The sequence below is a fragment of the Ictalurus furcatus genome, chromosome 15, assembly GCF_023375685.1.
Source record: "Ictalurus furcatus strain D&B chromosome 15, Billie_1.0, whole genome shotgun sequence".
NCBI lineage: Eukaryota > Metazoa > Chordata > Actinopteri > Siluriformes > Ictaluridae > Ictalurus > Ictalurus furcatus.
Genome location: NC_071269.1, coordinates 9,617,347 through 9,639,295, shown reverse-complemented (window position 1 = coordinate 9,639,295; position 21,949 = coordinate 9,617,347). Strand labels below are relative to the sequence as shown.

The window sequence follows — 21,949 nt, the reverse complement described above, 5'->3', positions numbered from 1 at the left end:
ACAAATGTGTGTTGGTGCTGTAAAATACAGAATGTAAAAAACATCTTATGTGGGATGTGAGACAGCCTGCTATTAAAATAAAAAATAAATAAATAAATAAATAAATAAATAAATAATAGTAATAATAATAATAATAATAATAATAATAATAATAATAATAATAATAATAATAATAATAAACAGTCTGCTGCATTCACACAGCATTTCAGAAACATTTGTATTTTTTGTTTTTAACCTAGACAAATGCAAGCAGCACAAATAAATCAGACAATTTTGCTAAACTTGATCTACAAATTCATGGATTGCTGGGTTATATTACTGGCTATAAAATGTTCATTCATTCATTCTTCTTCAATACCAGTCTTCTTCAACACCACTCTATCCTGGTCTGGGTCACAGTGAATCTGGTGTCTATCCCAGGAACACTGGGCATGGGATGGGGGCACACCCTGAATGGGACTACAAAGACGCAGACATGAACATTTTGAATAGAGTAATAAATCTGGAAAATTTCTAGCTAAACTCATTAAATGAAAAACAAAAATATCTGTCATTAAGAGCACAGCAGGAAAGACTACCCTGCAAAAAAAAGTCTTCAAATCTTTGCAAGTGAAAATATCTTTAATATAGTCAAATTTATTTAGTATTTCTTATTATAAGACTACAGTAAACCAAATATAAGACCATTAAACCTATTTCTGGGCATTATTACTTATTTCAAGCTTGAAGTTTTCTTATTCTGTTTGTGGGTAATTTTGCTTCTTTCTAGAAATAAAAACTTAAAATTAGCATAATTATCTGCCAATAGAACAAGACAATTTCAAGCTTGTAATTAGTACAAATGGCTTGAAATAGGTTTAATAATCTTATATTTGGTTTATTGTAGTCTTATAATAAGAAATACAAGATAGATTTGACTATATTCAAGGTATTTCTACTTGCTAAGATTTAATTGTTTGCAGTGCATACAATAATAATATTAACAAAGCACTAGTAACAAAGCACAATGTCCTGATGGCTTTACTACTGAATTCTGTAAGCACTTCTGGACTGTACTAGCACCACTGTTGATCAGATTATTAATTGAAACAGACCAGACAAGCTGGTCTGTCAATTGCTGAGTAGAGTTTCTGGTGTTCAAACGTTTTAGAGTAACAACACACAGGATGCTCTAGGGAGTCAGAAAAATTGCAAGCATAAATAGCTAACTTAAAAGGCACTCTAAAATCATAAGCTGGTAGAATGGGAGTTGTACTCAGCAAGGCCTTTAATTTTTTTAAAAGCCAACTGACACATCTTAAACCAAACAAAAGGGACATTAGGACTAAGCAGGTAGGTTAATGAAGCAACAACTGTAGCAAAATGCTTGCAAAAGTTTCTCGGCATGAAGACTAAACAGAAAAATACAACAGCCTTCAACTTATTACCTATTGGACAGACTTGAACATGCCCAACAATTTTACCTAGGTGGTTGTACTCAAATTTACATACCTTTGGAGAATTTGCAAAATGTTAATAATTAAAAGAGAGAGAGAGAGATCATAAAAAATGCATTTTGTTTTTTAGTATTGCCCTGTATACGCTATTTCACATAACAGATATTTACATATAGTCCACAAGACACAATAATAACTGAATTTACACAAATGAACCAGTCCAAAAGTTTACATACTGTATGCTTGATTCTTAACACTGTGTGTTGTTACTTGGTCGATTAATGACTGTTTTTATGTTTTGTGATAGTTGTTCATGAGTCCCTTGTTTGTCCTGAGCAGTTAACCCCATGAAGTTTCAGTAAAATTATCCTAAAACGCTTATCCAAGGTATACCCAAACTAAAATTAAAGCTCCTCTTGAACCATTTGGAGTACATACATGGTTTTGGGCTCTTTTGAAAGGGGACACTCTGAAGTCCCCAGGAGTCAGAATCACTGTAAGTGCTACTGGTATTGAGTAATAGAGGTTTGAACACAATGAAATAGAAGGTTTTTTCTGCCTGATTTTCATTTATTTATTTATTTATTTATTTTGCATACAGAGGCCTGCATATGCTTATAGCTGGGAGCTATTAGCTGAAAAATACAATTGGACCACAGCATGAAGCCTTTTGGAGACTCCAAAGGGCTGTTGGTAACCATGTACACATAACTACGATAAAAAGGCTGCTACTCTTGATTTTCCTTATAATTATCATTTCACAAATCCAGCAATCTACAAAATGTATATTTGTGTGTATATTTCTATGTATTTTCATATATATATTTATAATTGAAACCTTTGTGTACGTTTACACGTTCTTGTGCCATTGGTTACAGAGCATTACATAGGGACTTTTAAGCTGATGTGTTGAAACACACCCATGAAGCAATATATCATTCATTTCAGCAGGTCACTGACTACACGATGGTCCCCCTAGCCACCATTATACAGCTTGCACGTTTCACGTAGGAAAGGGGTAAGGACCTTGATGAAGCACAGACTCTCATTGGATTTTGAAGCCTATAGACAGGACATGGAAGCTCCTGTTGGTTCAAATGAGGTGTCATGCGATAGGTCACAGCCCGGGGGCCATTTTGAGCTCTGGCATTTAGGTGTGTTCACTCATGCGCTGCAGAGATAAGAACAACGTGATAATCTGAGATGATTTGGAACGACGCAGCAGCAATTCTTGTGGATTTATTGATAGAAAATGTGTTTTGGACTAAATATTTTTACATAATTAGATTGTTTGGGCCTTTGGCAGTGTAACAAGACTGTTTTTGTTGACATGTTATGATTGAGTGGACTGCTATCTGGCTTCATAAGTGAGTTGGCTTCGTTTGGTGTTCCTTTGTGTGTATGCTGGTGGTCTGGCAAAGACGGTGACTGTAGCTGTTGTTGTGACTGTATTTTTAAGTGTTTATATCAGTCGAATCACAAGAGTCTTAGGTTTCCAACAGTATATTGCATGAGCACATATGTAGTACATACAGCTTTGTAAAAATCTAAGTTCTCCTAATAACATTGCAAAAAAGGACATTAAAATTCCTTCCTAATTCTTGGCTGGAACATCAAGAGGTCTGCCCACTGTTCTTCAGAAGAATCCTCCAGGTCCTTCACATTCTTTGGTTTTCCAGCATTTTCCTGCATATTTGACCCCGTTCCAACAGTGGCTATATGATGTTAAAATTTATCTTTTCACACTTAGGACAATTGAGGGACTCACAACTACTGTATTACAAAAGGTGCAAACATTCACTTATGCTCAAGAAGGCAACATGATACAATAAGAGCCAGGGTGATGTAAACTTTGGAACAGGATGATCTTTGTCAATTGTTATTATTTTCTTTAAAGTTCTTATGTTTTTTAGTACTGCCTTTCAGAAGCACCACAAGATATTTACATATCTCCCAGAAGACAAAATAACAACAATTTACAAAGATCATCCTGTTCAAATGTTTACATCGCACTGGCTCTTAATGTATCGTGTTACCTTCTTCTTCTTCCTTTACTTATAGCGCACATTTAATAACAACCATGGGTTGACCAAAGTGCTGTACATAAAATAAGAGAAAAACAAATAAATTAATTATAAAAAAATTTTTACAAAGCAATATAATACAACTATTAGACATATTTTAGACTAATAACATCTGTTCACATAAATAGGATGCAAGAATAGATTTAAAAACAAAAAGAGAAGGCGATGTTTGGATGGCTACAGGGCGCTTGTTCCAGAGTGTTGGAAAATGCTTGATCACCACAGTGTTTCAGTCTGGACCTAGGGATGGACAGCATTCTTAAATGTCCCGATCTCAGTGGTCACGATGATTTGTGTGGATGCAACAACTAAGCTAGATAGACAGGTGCAAGATTATGTAATAATTTAAAAAACAAAGTTAAAATTTGGAATTCCACTCAAAATTTATGGGCAACCACTGCAAGGAAATCAACATGGGGTGATGTGCTTAAATTTACATGAGCCAGTCAAAAGTCTGGCTGCATTTTGGACTATTTGCAATCGCTCCATGGACGACTGATTAATCCCATAATGGAGCGAATTACAATAGTCTAGCTGGGAAGTGATAAATGCATGGATTACTTTGTCAAAGTTTTTACATGATAAAAACAATTTGACTTTATCCAGGCGATGAAGATGGTAAAAACATGACTGAACTACCACATTTATCTGCTTATCAAACTTTAGACCAGAATCAAATCGATAGCCTAGGTTTTTTGCACACAGGGTGACTCATTGGATTAGATAACCAAGGTCATAATTTCTGACATTAAAAGCATCACTAGGTCCAAACAGAATCACTTCAGTTTTACCTTCATTTAATATTAGAAAATTGTCAGTCATAATTTAAGTTCCTGAATACATGCAAACAGAGCTCCCATTGCATGTTTGTCATTAGGTTGTAAAGGGAGATACAACTGAGCATCATCAGCATACAAGTGAAGGAAATCCCATATTAATGAAAAATCGAACCCAGAGGCAGCAAATATATCATGAATTGAGTCGGAGCAAGAATGGAACTCTGAGGAACACCACAAGTCAGAAGAGCAGTTGTATATTGTCCGATACGTACAGAAATCCCACTTTCAACCTCTAAAAGCCAACACAATTTTTTTAATGAGAGAAGAGTACATTATGGTCAACCATGTCAAAAGCCACGATCAAAGCAACAGCATTATTAAAAGTCTCAAGTGACATCTTATTGGCTACAGATGCTACTTGAGACATTTAATAAAGCAGATTCAGTACTGTGTAATTTCCTGAAACCAGATTGAAAAGTTTCATAAATGTGGTTTGTACTAAAAAAGGCCCTTAATTGTACTAACACCACTTTCTCCAAAATTTTGGACATAAAAGGTAGGTTAGAGATTGGTCTAAAGTTGTCTAGGATAGACGTATCTGAATTTGGGGTCTTTAAAATTGGAGTAATTGTTGCATATTTAAAGCTATTGGGGACCATTCCAGTGCTCAGACTCAAGTTTACAAAAAAAATAGTCTGCATCAACAGTATTTACGACTTGCTTTAAAAAGTGAGCAGGCATGAGAATAGATAGTGGGTCTAAAAAAATTATATTTGTGCAAGTAGGAAGAGTAATATCAAAGGAGGACCAAGTAGCAGAGCTCCATGGTGTCTCATGGATGTTAGAATCAGAATGCAAATTTTTGGGGTCTCAACCTAACTCCTTTCTCAGCAAAGAATGCTAAAAACTTTTCGCATGTAGTTTCAGACACATCTCTCATGTTTCAAGGTGGAGGCGGAAGCAATCGCAGATATTCAAAAAGTTTAATTAACAAACAAACAACAAAACAAAGACACTAAGACAACTTGGCATAATACTGTGGCAAAAACTAAACATAAACTAACAAGATCACTACACATGCTAACATGGAACACGGTGGTCTAAGACAATCGTAAGACAGAGAAGCAGTGCAAACAGTGACTATATATAGGAGTGCTCATTAACAGAAACGTGATTCAGGTGCAGGTGGTCATGTGACATATTGTAGTCCAGTGCAGTGGCTGATGGGAACTGAAGTCCAGAGTTACCTCCTTGATATATGACAGAACTAACCCCCAACCCCCCCCCAAGGGCACGTCTCCCGGAACACCCAAAAATGAACTCCCTCCATCTGGTGGTCCTGGCCCCTTGGGCAAAATGTCCCCAGCAGAACTATGAAGCTGAGCGGCGTCCTCAGTGGAGCAAGAAAGCAATGCAACGTCCTCTGTGTAACAGGTAAGCAGAGCGATGTTTTCAGCGGAACAGGTAAGCAGAGCGATATCCTCAGTGGGGCAGGAACTCAGAGCGACGTCTGCATGGCAGGACAGCGGGACAACTTCCTCAGCAGGACAGGAGAGGGGAGCGATGTTGTCCGCGAGGCCCGAGGGAAGCTCCAAGGTTTCCACGAGGCCATAGAGGGGAGCAAGGTTCTCCGCGAGGCCAAGGAGAGGTTCTCCGTGAGACTAAAGGGAGGAACGATGCTCTACACAGAGCATGAGGGGAGAATGATGTCCTCCGTGGAGCAGGAAGGGGGAGTGACATATGGCGCGCAGCAAAGAAGAGGAACGACGTCTTCAGCGGAACATGGAGGCAGAGCGACGTCATCAGCGAAGCAGGATGGCAGAGCGACGACCTCAGCCGAGCAGGAAGGCAGAGCGACGTCCTCAGCCAAGCAGGAAAGCGGAGCGAGGACCTCAGGTGCAGGTGGTCATGTGACATATTGTAGTCCAGTGCAGTGGCTGATGGGAACTGAAGTCCAGAGTTACCTCCTTGATGTATGACAACATCACTAAAAACATTAACCACTGGATTTAAAACAGAATCAACAGTAGAAAACAGTATTTTGGGACTATTGTAATTATCATTGATGATCTTTGACAAATATTTAGATTTTGCCTACTTGACCGCTTTCTGAAATACTGCAAGAGAGTCCTGCAACCTATCCTTAAGCGATCTGCGTTCATAGCTACAAGATTGTCTGAGCGAGTGAATCGAGTCATTTAACACGTTGAGGTTTTTTCCACAGCCGCTTGGCCTTCATAGGAGCAATGGAATTTAAGATGTTCAGACAGGTATTGCTAAAGGAACATAGGTACTCATCAACATTTTGTGTCCTGGGCATTTACTGTGAAATGACAAGTCCATCAGGCTGTTAGGGCTGTGACACCAGGTTGACCAGGAAAGGCGGCAATAAATAGATTTGTGGTCAGAAAAGCCGGTGTCACAAATTTCAGTGTCTGAAATAGAAAAGCCATGAGTAAAAACCAGATCCAAAGTGTGACCTTGGACATGTGTGGGTCCCTGCACCCACTACGTAAAATTTAATGAGTCAGTAAGATTACAGAAATCCCTGGGACGTGTCTTTATGGGACAGCAAACAGGAATATTAAAGTCACCAAGTAACTAAATATTTTCAAACTTTATTACTACACCCCACAGAAAGTCAGCAAACTCATTTAAAACACATTATCTTACTGTCGGGGTCTATACATGATCACAAACAGAACAGGATCAGCAGCCATTTCCATTTGAAACATTTGTAACTCAAAACTAACGAATGGGATGATTCGGACATGGAAATTGTATTTAAAACCTGCCACAAGACCCCATCCGTGACCAGACATCCGAGGTGTGCTAATAAAAGTGCAATTTGGAGGGACAAGATCAGTAAACGGTGTTTGGTCACCATCTTTTTTCCAATTTTCAGTCAAGAAAAGAATGTCCAGATTATGTGAGGTGAAATAGTCATGTAAAATGAAGGTCTTATTAAGCAATGACTGAACATTCAGTAATACCATCCTGAGAAACTGAGATCCATGAACAGGTTCTATTCCATGGTTGAGTGAGCAAAGAAGTTGAGCGTCCACTCGATCATGTCGTATTTGGGAAAATGTGTACTGTAAAGGCCTGTCGAAAATCCTGGGAAGAATAGGATGAATCCATAGATAAGAGACATCCTGAATGCACCAAAAAGCAAGGCAGCCATGATACCCCAATGTAGCTTTCAGTCTAATTGTAAGACCGCTCCACTTGCCACAATGCCTAAGGCGTTTCCTCCATGGGGTAACAAGAGGTCGTCGATGCTGGTAGTTAGGGATATCCGACAGGAACGGTGGAGGATACGAACCAGAGACATCTGAAACAGCATAGCTAAAGCCCAAAACTGAATTTCTAATCTCTATCAGAGATTACATGGTCATACATAAGTGTATCTGAGCCATAATAAGCTAAAATTAAAATTTAAAATTACTATAACACCAGGAGCAACAGATGCATGCCAAACACAATGGCGCCATCTTGTTTCCTTCTTGCGCATCAATGAATGTTTACACCTTTTGTAATACAATAGTTATGTACAGTATGAGTCCCTCCATTGTCCTAAGTGTGAGAAGACAGATCTAAACATCACATAGCTAATGTTGTAAAGGGGTCAAATATGCAGGGGTCAAATGCTGGACCAAAGAATGTGCAGGACCTGGAGGATTTTTCTGAAGAACAGTGGGCAGTTTAACTGCTCAGGACAAACAAGGGACTCATGAACAACTATCACAAATCATAAAAACAGTCACTGATCATCCAAGTAACAACACACAGTATTAAGAATCAAGTCTGTAAATTTTTGAACTGGTTCATTTGTGTAAATTCAGTTATTCCTGTGTCTTGTGGACTGTATGTAAACATCTGTTAAGTGAAATAGCTTATTCAGGGAAGCACTAAATAAAAAAACAAAATGCAATTTTTATGATTCTTCTTCAATTTTTTTATGATTTAGTTTTTAGTTATTAACATTTAGCAGATTCTGCAAGGGGTATGTAAATTTATAAGCACAACTGTATGTACCTGTGGCCTGTCCACAATCACACTTGGAGATACTCATTGTCAAGTTTGCATCAAATAGTCAATTCTTAAGCTGCACTAGATGACTAGATGACACAGACTCGTGGCTTTAGCTCCACCACGTTCAAGTTCATGCTCTGCAGCATGCGCGCGTGTGTGTGTGTAGGACCTCAGGGCGAACCAGGCAGTGAGGAAGGAACATGAGAAATAAAGACAAGGAGCCACATTTCACCTTGGGGGCCTGAATCTATATCCTCGTACCATCCAGGCTATAAAGTCAAGTTTCTGTCAAGATTGGTACCAGTTAGACTGGGTTGTGAATAAACAAACGACACTTTTGATAAACACTAATGGCCTTGGAAGAAGTTATCTGGCCGAAGGAGTCACACCAAAGCCATAATTCACCCCCTGGAATGCCACAAGCAGGGTGAAAAGCAAACCAATACCCCAGACCACAGTGCAGGATCACTGGACTTTGAGTTCATTTCACATCATAAAAGACGTAGACTCGGGGAACACCATTTTCTGACCAGATGTCTCGCTCAAATACTGGAGTACTGTCACCATAACCTAGATTAACTGCATGCCTTCTTAATGCTAGTTTAAATGAAGCACCAGGACCAGATGGCTCACCCAACAGACAAAATCTCTCACCCATAAAGTTGATAACTTCAGGAAGGGAATGAGACATTTTTCTCCCTCAGCCAGGAACACAAAGTTTACTCTGTGCTCTTAAAATTTACACATCCCAAACCAGAGCACTCCATATAGCCTACAGAGACAAGTACTGCAAGAATAATACATTAACAACTATAACCGTCTACTTTCTTCCATGTGTTATCCTGGAACTATCATGCTTAGTTGCCACTAATTGCTTCATTTAGCTTTTCCACCGAAATTACCCAGAACAATGAGTCCCAGGATTGGAACACAAAACTTTGAACAGTAACAAAAGAGTTTGCTGCAATTAAACTTGTGGTTTAGTGGTTAGCATTCAGTGCGCTCACTGCCGTGGCGAACGAATTATATTTTTAAAAAAAAATTGGATAAAGGTTCGTGTTTTAAAAATGGACAGTCTATTGTCTGAAATCTGATAATGACAGTGCAACAACAACATGGATGGAGGAGATTCAATCGGTCGTAACTCCATTGTGTTGATTTGAATCGCAATAAACAACAGTTACTGTACACACCACAACAGACTTTTAAAAATGGTGGTTGAAAAAAAAAATGTTGCTTGAAAAAAAAATGTTGCTTGTACTCAACCAATCAGCATGTTCAACACCCAAGTCCCACCCCCCAAAGTTCCTGTCTTTTGAAAAAGTACCACCTCCCAAGTAGGGACTTTGCGAACTTAATTTAGACCCTGGTCCCTGCAGTGAAAGCACACTGTGTACCTCCAAAAGTCTCTAGTTCTTGGGGAAAGTACCTGCCGTGGAAAAGCGGCATATTAGTATAGTAGTACTAGTATGATCATTGTGTTTAACTATTAGTAGTGTGTTAACAGCAACCAATATATGTCTTGTGTGGTATGTGTGCGCTCCATGAGTCTAGAACCACCTCCCAGCTCATCAAACAACCTGCCTACGAGACTCCATTACATTCATCATTCCAACTGGTCTTCCAAGACGCCACACAAATGCTGACTGATGAACAACCATTGCAGGAATCCCGCCTACATGACAACATAACGAGGGAATCCCCATTTGGAACAACAATTCAAAAGTCAAGCTAAACTGGTGCATATAATACCAAGTTTAAAGCCCTTCTAAAAGAAGTGAAAGTAAATTAATAAGATGATGGTTCATCAGGCCATGGTCTATGAAATAGCATATGGTGCTAGAAACTTGAAACTTCATACTCTCTGTTCAAAGCCATTTTCACCCCTGTTTATTTGTGTGTGTGAGTGTTATGTGCTATATTAGTTTCTGTGTTGTAGAATAGTTTAATAAAGTCTCATCTATCTTAAATATTCATGTCTTACTTGCTTTATAAGTCTGCTGCCTTGAGCTGCCAATCTTATTACTATGCTCTTAATATACAGGGGTGCTTGAATTTTTTATATATCTGCTGTCACATTTTCCCCTCGAGCCAGCACTGCAGTATTGCAGTGTGCTCGGAAAACCGAAGCGCAAGCTCGTGCGTTAGCTCGGTGCGCGAGCTCTTAGCGAACACATGCTTTTCGGTCTTCAATGACATTGACTTTGTTTACATTGGACACGTGCATTTGTTATGGTTATTTTCTGTCTCCACCCTTGTTTTGTCATTGGTTGTTTCCCGAATGTGTACCATCATTGTTTTCAGCTGTCCGGTGTTTACCCCATGATTATGTTCGTTATATAAACCCCTCGTGTCTCTGTGCACATTGCGTAGTATTGAGTTTATCTCATTACCAAGCGGTTGTTCATTGTTTTTTGTTTTGATTCATGTTAACTCAACCTTGTTTCTCGTTTCTCACTTTCAATTCTAGCCTCACCCAATTTATGCCTGTTTGTATATCACCTGACCTTTTGCCTGTTATTGGACCACGCTTTGGATTACCGTTTTGGATTTGTCTGCCTGCCTCTCTCTCTAATAAAATGCCTTTTACTGCATTTGCATCCATCCTAACCTCCATTACCTAAGTTACAGGACAGAATACTACGCCTCACCATTGATGCAGCAGGACGACGGAGGAGACGACACGCTAAGCAAACCATCCCCCCATTCGATCCAGTTTCTGCAATGGACTTTCGTAGATCTTCCAGATCGGTATGATGGGTTTTTTGGCTACCCTGAATATTTTCTGGTTGACTGCCAGATTTATTTCTCAAGCCTAACGGACCCCAAGCCCAGCGAGAAGCAATGGATAAGGTTCATGTTGTACCGCTTTTTTGGCTAAGCTTGCCAGTGGGCGCAGTGTCTAGCAGCCATGGGATCCAGGGAACTGGAGAACGTAACTCAGTTTGTGGGACAATTCATGATGATGTTCAGCAGTCCAGAATCCAGGGCAGTCTTGGAGGATCTTTTGGGGGAGCCCTGCCTCAGAGATGAACCTGACATCCCGTTCACCACCTATTATGAACAGGCAAACTGGGGGACCTCCTTCTCAAAGCTCCCACCTAAGACCACTATGTGGTCTCCTCTGCTGAGCTCCAGTCGGAGGTCAACGTGGTGATCTCGGTTCTAGAGGTCCAGCTCGAGACCTACGAGGTGGTCTCACCTGCCAAGCTCCAGCCAGAGGTCAATGAGGCAACCTTGTCTCCAGCGTTCCAACTTGAGACCCACGTGGCGACCTCATCCCCAGAACTCCAGAATGAGACCCACAGACACGTTCTGTCTGAGGGCGACGGGGCAACCTCCCACGCCAAGTTCCAGCTAAAGGTCAACGAGGTGAACTTGCATGCTAAGTTCCAGTCTGAGATTGATGACATGACCTTCCACGCCACGTTCCAGTCTGAGATCGAAGATGTGACCTTCCACGCCACGTTCCAGTCTGAGATCAACAATGTGACCTTCCACGCCACGTTCCAGTCTGAGACCGACATCACGACCAACCAAGTTATGCTCAAGCCAGAGTCTGCTGACCAACCAAGTTCTCTTTATGCCTGAAACCGACGTCACGCCCACCTAGGTACTGCTCAAGCCTGAAGTCGACGTCACGACCAACCAGGTTCTGCTCACGCCTGAAGCCGACGTCACGAACAACCTAGTTCTGATGACGCCTGAGTCTGCTGACACAGCCAACCAAGTTCAGCCTGAAAAGTTGATGGAGAATGACGCTCAGACTCTCTGCGTGACTGAGGACGCCGCTATCATATGTAATATTGGATCATTTTCCTCAATAAATAAATGACCAAATATAATATTTTTTTCTCATTTGTTTAACTGTGTTCTCTTTATCTACTTTTAGGACTTGTGTGAAATTTATGTGATGTTTTAGGTCATATTTATGCAGAAATATGGAAATTTCTAAAAGTTTCACAAACTTTCAAGCACCACTGTAGTGTTTCACTATATCTTGGATATTACTACCGGTGGCCATGGAGGTAATATCTAATGCATAATTAATAAATACACAAATTTCAACTTATCACTGGATGAATAGTTGATCAGAAATATTAAATGAGCAAAGTTTCCCCTTCCAAGGTAATCTGCTAATGTCTCCTACATTTTTGGTGGGGAAGTTACAGGTAACTTAATCCAAATATCAAAACTTTCCTTACATATAATGGTGGAGAATGCAAGAATCTAAAATAGCTAATTTTTCCAATGTGTTTCTAGCAGGCTTTTCCAGCTATGTCACTCTCTTTCTTGTTACAGCAGTCACTGAAAGCACAAAGAGACACAAATACATAGACTGGTGGTAACAAGACACAGGTCAGAATCATCACACGTTGCCTGTCAGTTTAACCCACCTCCTCTCCATTCACAGCTGATGCTTGACCACTACATTTATTATTTAAGTTAATTTCATGAAAAGAAATTAGAATTTCTTTTAAATTATATTTTTAGATATCCTTAATATTTTTGGTAAATTTCAACCAAAATATTTGAGAATGGAGTAATTACTCATTCCATATCAATATTCTTCATCTTTAACAACAACTTAAGAAATTGAGTAAGTTATGCAGCTAAACATCATGATGTGGCCACAATTAACAAATCGCAAAGAGAGGGAAATCTGCTTTTCTATCTGCATAACATGTTTCAATAAGCAAGGAAACACCATGGCAAAAACCACGTGGAAACCCCTTGCAAATCTTGGTAAGTAGCCAGCTAGCAAAATTTAATGAATTATTGACTGTGTCTTCATGTATAATTTTCTGAATACTTTCGCAGTCATGCTGTCCCAGATAACACAGAGACTTCGATTCAACATCTATTTTTAGTTGTATGGGTCAGTATTGGTGATAAATAAATTTTCAATGTTGAATCAACATTCACTATTTGGTCGGTTCATCAGACCGTTACCGTTATTGAAAACAAAACTATTCAACCGTTTGACATTACCCAATACTGAATCTTTTCATGCTCTAAATTTTTTTCTAATCTTCCCAGAGTAGAGTGAACTTTTTTGGTGCACTAGCACAAGCAGCCATAGTTGAACACTCATACACATTATTCCACATACAGAGTATTTAAAATTAAGAGGGTGGGTGTGGTCTTCTTCTAAAACCTTATAGTGTATATACTGCCCACTAGTGGATGGAGCATTTTAGATTTCTTTATTCTGATTGGTCAGGAAGTATCTTCTGTGTGCCATATTTTTGGCTGGATATTTATGGGAAATCATTATTAATCATTTACTTATTTCATCAGACTTATGTATGTGTGTGGGAAGGACTATCATTATTAATCATTAACTAGGACCTTATTATTTCATCAGATGTGTATAGGAATGCACCAGAACCAGATTTAAAGTGTTCGTGTACTATTGACAATCATTTACCTATGACCTTATTATTTATCTGCTGTGTGGGAAACACAGCAGATTACAACAAACCTAACATTAATAATCATTAACCAAAAAGATAAGGTTTATTTTGATTGATCTATGGGAACACGCATAACATTATTTATCTTTAACCTTCATCTGTGAAGATCAAAGGTTAATTTGATTGATCTATTTGAAGGAACACACATAACATTATTTATCATTAACCTACACCTGTCAAAATAAGGATGATTGGTGCTGACCTTTTGACCTGCACCTGTCAAGATAATATTGATTTTTGATAACCTTTGACCTTGACCTGTAAAGATAAGGTTTGATGAAACATACAAACTGTCTCTCTCTGGCCAGAGTGGGTGTTGACCTACCAGGACAGATATAGTAACTCAATCACTCTATACAACTGTGGTGAGCAGAAAAGCATCTCTGCATTCACAAAACATCAAACCTTGAAGTGGATGGGCTACAACAGCAGATGACTACATTGGGTTCCACTCCTGACAGCCAAGAACAAGCTATCATAGGCACAGGCTCATCAAACGTGACAGAAGAAGATTAGAAAAAAAAAGATCATCTGGTCTTCTACTGTTGTAGCACATCCACCTCATGGATTGATGTGCTGTGCATTCTGAGATCCTTTTCTCATCATGGTTGTAAAGAGTACTTATTTGAATTACTATAGACTTCCTGACAGCTCAGACCAGTCTGGTTATTCTCCTTTGATCTCTCTCATCATCAATGTGTTTCAGCCTGTAAACTCTCCACTCACAGTAAATTTTTTTGTTTTTCGCACCATTCTATGTAAAGTCAAGAGACTGTTGTGTGTGAAAATCATGTCATGTCATGCTTAAAGACACAGAGATCAAATTTTTTCTTCATTCTGATGTTTGATGTGAACATTAAATTAAGTTCTTTACCTGTATATATAGATATATATAATGTATATAGAGTTTGTGCTTATATCTAAACATATTTATACATCCTGTATATACTCTTTATATATCCCTGTATTGTTCTCCTTAATATCCCTTTGATCTCTTCTTTCTTTTTTTTTTTTTTTTGGCTGCTGCTGTGACACCCTTATTTCTCCATCTGGGGATTAATAAATATTAGCTTACCTTATCTTATCTTACTTACATTCATATGGTATAAGATGGCACTGCTTAGAAAGGCTGCCCATGTTAGTGCTTGCAACCCACATTGCAATTTTTGTGTACTTTACCTTGTTTTTTGCACTATTCTTGAGCTAGCTGACAGACATATAACATATGACCGAGAAACTTTAATAAACATCGGAACAGACTTTACTCACCACTCTAATTCTCATTTTCACCCCAACCCCGACTGGCCTCTGGAGATCATGCTGAGCCAGGTAAACAATGGACTTACTCTCCTGACGCAGCGATGACAAGGAAAATGAGCCAGCGTGAGAAACCGAGTACGAGCCAAGGAACATTCCACACCAATGCCCAGCATACTGTTAGCTAATGTCCAGTCCCTTGACCACAAACTGGATGACCTTAGAGTCTGAATACAGTTCTAGTGAGACTGCAGGGACTGCAGCACTCTTTGCCTCATCAAGACATGGTTCACGCCAACCTTTCCAGACCATGCTGTACAGTTGCCTGGATTTTCCCCTTCACTGCATGGATATGATGGAGAATCCGGGTGGTGGTGTAGTTGTCTCATAGTGCAACACTGTCAGACCCTTTACAAGCCATCACAAAGAGAAACGTTGAGCGTACCAGTTGGGTTCATATGGAAGGGACAGAAAATAGAGCTGGATTGATTAGATGCAATTACATTGAAAATGACATTATACTTGTCAGGTGGCAGAGACGGTGACAGTTGCAGTGAATTATTTTATTAAAAATAAAGACTTCAAAACACAAACAAATTCACACAATCTGAACAATGGCAAATTCCAAGAACCTGCAAAAGGTCAGGCAACATACAGATAGGTATATCAGAGGATGAGATTACAATCAGATACCAAGAAAACAAATGAGGATCAAAACTAGGATAGTCAAACAGAAAACAAAGGCTTGGTATGTCAGCTGGACGAACAAAGCTGAACAAATACTTCGGAAAATAGCTGTTTTGTGTGATTATGTAGTGAGGCAGTGATTGAGTCCAGGTGTGTGTAGTCAGTAATCAGGTGAAATTGAGTGTGTGAACTGGGTGTTGGTGTCCATGGTAGCCATCAATGTAATCGGAGGTACACTATGGGAAATGGAGTCAGTCGCCGAATTCGATGTTGACATGACACCAGTGTTTGCTAGATAACAAACATTTAATTTGCTGTGAAGGTGGAAATCCACCATAGTAGGTTAAAAAGAAACAGCATAATTACCTACAGTATAGAGATCCAATAATTCAGTTATTCAGCAATTAGCACTAAGTGAACAAGTCACTCTTGTGGAGTGAGAAATGAACACCAGTGCTTTAAACAGTATTCAATGTTTGGTGTAAAATGCAGAATTTGATCAGTATGAAAACAACACTGATGGTGTTAAAATTTCAACACTGAAAGTAGTGTAAGATACCAACACTCGATATAGCGTAAACTATTTAGTGTGGACCTATATACACACTGAGAAAGTGTTACATTTAACATGCACAGTGTTGATTCAACTCTCATCAAATCACTAAAAGAAGTTCAAAACTCCATGAAACTTCACTTAAGCTTATAAGCAGCTGCTAACACTAAACTCAGGATCATGGACCCATTTACACAATAGCTAATAAATAGCACACTAACTCACTTAACTTTAATACCCCAATACCCCTCCAATTAACACTCCAATACCCCTACAGCCAGGGAGTACTGTTGGTGTGTGCTGTGTGCTTTATATCACAATGCAATGAAAGGCAAATAATTAAAGAAATAAATGAGAAACCCGAGATGCCTGCCTAATTTTCCTAACCACTTTCTAACTTCTGAGGCTTGCCAGGCATGGGGAAGGTTTAAATGCAAACACTGTAGTAACCAAAATGCACGGTTCTGAATGCTTATTCCCAACAGAGAATCAAATCTTCATCCAGGATTACTTCAAAAATAATGAAGGAAAAATAGTGTAAACCTTAAAAAGGACCAGTTTCTCAGTCCAACTGGATCACTCACACTACCTAACCAAGGGACTGAAAACAATTGCAAAATCGCAAAGCAAAAATTCTACTAAAATGGGGGTGATTGACCCAGCAACAAACTGCAAGCCAAACAAACAAACCTGAATTACAAGCTAAATTTGGGGATAGTTGGATAAGCCACCACTGTATTACAACCCTGGCTATATAAAAGAGTCAAGACAACAAATTCAAATGGCTTCAGGTCCTGCTGCTGGGTAAGGTGTAGAAAGAGAGAGAGAGAGAGAAAGCGCATGCTTCTCATTTTTTATTTGTGCATCCTCATTTCCATTCCTCATGTCTTAGCTCCATCCCCTTAGCATGCGAAGAAAGGATGCAAGGATGAGATGCGAGGAGAGAGGAATCGAAGCAAGTCAAATTGAATATCCTCGCTCTCTCAAGAGTCACTTCAAAGTGACGTCAATTAATGATGACTGTGCTCAGCTGGATTAACCCACTGCGCTTCAGGGATCTGCTGTTATGTTGTTGGAGCTTGGTTAATAACAATATTCTTAATAAAGCACTGATAATATGTGAAATACCTGGGTTATTCAACAATGAATTAATGAACAATGCATAATTTATCACATTTTTTGTGCAGCTTTGCATATCCATACATGCAAGGATCAATTCATTACAATACTCACTGTAAGCATATTTAATTACATTTCACACAAAATTCCATCACTTCATCAAAGGACTTTTTATTTGAGATTGTGGCAAATATAAAATAGGAGGGGAATTTATATGTGCGTCAGGTTTTTCGACAAGAAACACTTTCGAATTTGATACACCTGTGTATCCTCATACCTAGCTCTAGCTTTGCGGTGCAATTAGAGAATTGATATGTCTTTCAAGATGGCTGACTTCGATCAATTTCTGGCTCACGGGCTAGAGGACAGAGGCAATAGGAAACGAAGAAGCATCAATTTGAGTATTGAGAAGCACCCAGAGGGTAAGAGATATGGCCAGGCCTCACAGCAGTTGCCAGATCAAGGAAGTGTAAGGAGACTTAACCTGTGGTTGCCAAGTCATCTTTAAAGTAATAAATTAGGAATTACACAAGGCAGAGAAAACACCAGATATTTTTATTTTGTCAAAAGGCATAGACATCATTGTGTTTCCATCAACTACAGGTTGAACATTAGGAAGAGTTGCAAGCAGATCACATAATCAAAATAATACTGGCCAAAAACAGTCATGGAGAGCCTGGTGACATGACACAATCATGTCATGATTCATTTCACACCTTTTTTCTTTTCTCTTTATCATATTGTGACATTTCTTATCCACTAATTTGCTAATCATTAATATATTATATACATATATATATAATTTTTATTTTATTTTTTTAATTGCTGTAGGACTGTCAGGAGGCAGATGAGGACGTAAGTGCAGGTACTGAATGCTTTATAAATGAAAGCAAACTGAACAATGATGTAATACAAAATTGTCATCAGAAAACAGGTGTAGGAGCCATATTATTGTTTGAATTTAATTTAATAACTTTTTATATTAATATTTACTATTGTTAAGAATTGTTTTGTGTGGTTGCTTTTGTGTTTGTATGTGTGAGTCCTCTATAGGAGGTGAAGAGAAGGTGTCACACATAATGGAGCTATGTGGAAACAGGAAGTAGGAAGAATGGAAGAAGCAAGTGCCAGGAAGCGAATACCACCTTTGACCACACACAGGGGAATGAATACAAGCACACAGCTTTGCAATTTGTTGTTAATGGACTGATTTAATCATTACATTTATTTGAGTGCTTTTAATACAAATAAAAGGAAGACGGTTCTCGACACATCCTAGTCACCAGCATTTCCCATGTGGTGGACTTATAGCAGTGTTTACCATAAAAACAGGCAAGGGTCAGGCGATGAACAAACAACATATACTAGGGCAGGCAAGGCCAACAACATAAATGGCAGCAGAGGTCAAAACCAAAATATCATGCAATAAATAAACGGCTTGGTATCGATTGGTAACAAGACACAGAGCCTATACTTCACAAAGAGTATAAGAACTGAGAGTTTATTTATACTTTGAGGTGCTGTGCAGGTAATTCGGTTCATTGGTATAGCAGTTTTAACAATGGACATTGTCCCAAAGCAGCTTTACAGTAATATATAAATTCAGGATGTAGATTTTAAATGTATGAATTTATCCCTAATGAGCAAGCCAGAGGCGAGGGTGGTAAGGAAAAACTCCCTGAGATGATATGAGTAAGAAACCTTGAGAGGAACCAGACTCAAAAGGGAACCCATCCTCATCTGGGTGACACTGGATAGTATGATTATAAATAAATACACCCCTTCTAGAAATGTGCTAATACTACGTGGTCAAATAGTGCAATTGTGTAACCAGGAAATTCATTACAGTTTTCATTCATTACAACTGTTTGTGGCAACTGCAGTCCTAAAGCTATAATAGCAACTGTAGTCCTAGCCATCACAGCATAACTGTTCATATGAATTGAGGTCCAAAGCCATCTTTATGGTTTTGAAGTGGTACCATCCTCAGTAATGTATCTTTAGGCTGCACCATGTGGGGCCATCCTCAGTAGCAGCAGCATGTGACTTCCAATCGATGAGAACTCCAACCAGAAATAGGGCATCAGGATGGATCAGGCAGGTCTGGAGAGCAGAAGGGGTCAGGATCACTGGTATCTCAGGAGTGTGTGTAGCTTGACAGAGAGAGGGAGAGAAGGAGAGAGAGGGAGAGATTATTAGGTATGCTTATTGTCCCCTAATGGATAAGGACAATGTACTTTGCTTGAGTGCAAGCAGGGACTCCAGCAAGACTACCTAAAGCATAACTAAAAGGGAGAGCCAGAAGGTAACACAGACATGAAGGCGCCCTGGGACATAAAGCAGCCGGCCACTCCACTATCAACAAACCTGGTGATACGTGAAAGGGGTGGGGTGGTGGCTGGAGACGGCATCCAAACATCCCAGTTCACTACAACACTCTATGCCTGTGAGCCCTCTAGATCTGCTTCTTTACCTAAGAAAAAACTATTAACAAAAAGCTTGACTACACAAATAAATCAGCCTGGACTTAAACACTAAGACTGTGTGTGAGTCCCGAACACTAATTGGAAGGCTGTCCCATAACTGTGAGGCTTTGTTAGAGAAAGTTTTTCCCCTTGCTGTAGCCATCACTATTCAAGGTACCACCAAATAGCCTGCACCTTTTGATCGAAGTGGGCGTGGCAGATTATAAAAGATTTGCTTTTATAATCAATGCGAAATTTTACTGGGAGCCAGAGCAGTGTGGATAAGATAGGGGTGATGTGGTCATATCTTCTGGTTCTAGTAAGGACTCTTGCAGCTGAATTCTGCACAAACTGGAGCTTGTTTGTGTACCTACTGGAACATCCAGACAGTAAGGCATTACAATAATCCATCCTAGAGGTGACAAAAGCCTGATCTAATTTTCCTACATTGTGTAGTGACATTTTCTTTCTTATTATAGCAATATTTCTTAGATGAAAGATGGCTATCTTAGTAATATTATCTACATGAACTTCAAATGAAAGACTGGAGTCAATAATCACACCAAGGTCTTTTACTGCTGCACATGATGAAACAGAAAGGCCATCCAGAGTTACTATGTAATCAGAAAGCTTACATCTAGCTGCATGCAGTCCTAGTACATGTACTTCTTTCTTGTCAGAATTAAGTAAAAGGAAGTTAATAAGCATCCAGTGTCTGATGTCCGTTGCACAATCCTCAACTTTATTAAGCTGGTGTCTGTCATCTGGCTTTGCTGAAACATGCAACTGTGTGTCATCAGCATAACAGTAGTGCATATATAAAGGAGGTAGTGCATATATAAAGAAAAGAGGAGTGGGCCTAAAACAGAACCTTGCTGAACACCAAACTTTACCTCAGTATGCATAAAGAAGTTACCATTTACATCTATGAACTGATGGCGATCAGTCAAATAAGACCTGAGTCGGGAGAGGGCTGTTCCCTTAATACCAACCATGTTTTTTAGTCTACCAAGGAGAATAGTATGATCAATGGTATCAAAAGCTGCACTAAGGTCAGGCAACACAAGCAAGGAGACACAACCATGATCAGAGGTCAGTAGTAGGTCATTTACCACTTTAATCAGCGCTGTCTCTGTGCTATGATGAGGCCTAAATCCTGACTGATACATTTAATGTATGTAATTCCTATGTAGGTACGAGCATAGCTGCTGTGCTACAACCTTTTCTAAGATCTTGGAGATAAAGGGGGACTTGATATTGGCCTGTAGTTGGACAATTGACAGGGGTAGAGGTCAGGTTTTTTTAATCACGGGTTTGATAACTGCTAGTTTAAATTATTTAGGTACATAGCCAGTGCTAAGGAAAGAATTGATTATTTTTAGAAGGGGTTTGATTACTTCTGTAATAATCTGTTTTAAGAAACATGTAGGTAAGGGATCTAGTACACAAATTGATTATTTTGAAGAAGAAATCAGGGGAGTAAAACATTCTAATCATTGCTCTGATATTATATTATTATCTATAGGGTTAGTTATAAGACTGTGTGGTTTTAAATTAATAGTCTGAATTTTTTGTGTAATATTTTAAAATTTGCCAACATAATTCATTAAATCATTGCTGCTATATAATGATTGCATGCATGTTTCTGTTGTGGTCTTATTCCTAGTTAATTTTGCTACAGTATTAAATAAGAATCTAGGATTATTTTTGTTATGTTCAATTAGGGTGGAGATATAAATTGATCTAGTAGATTTTCTCAGATAAGACATTTTCTATAGTTCAGGAGGCTCTCTTTCCATGCTTTTTGAAATGCTACCAATTTGGTTTGACAGTATTTACTTTATAATTTTCAAGTGGTCTGTTTTAAGGTGTGTGTGTGTGTGTGTGATCATTATACCAGGGTGCTAGCTTTTACTCTCTAATTATTTTTCTTTTAAGTGGAGCTACCATATCTACTGTGTAACAGAGCATTGACAGAGCATTTGGTCGCCTGCTCAAGTTTTTTTTGGAACGGACGGTGGTCCAATCATAGTGGATAACTTTTGGAGGCTACTTAA

The 21,949-nt window shown here is 38.9% G+C and overlaps 1 protein-coding gene across 8 annotated transcripts in view; it reads right to left on the bottom strand.

Moving 5' to 3' along the window:
* Positions 1-21,949, bottom strand: part of znf512b (zinc finger protein 512B) — a 171,645-nt gene that overhangs the window by 85,608 nt on the left and 64,088 nt on the right. The gene's annotated exons all lie outside the window — the stretch shown is intronic.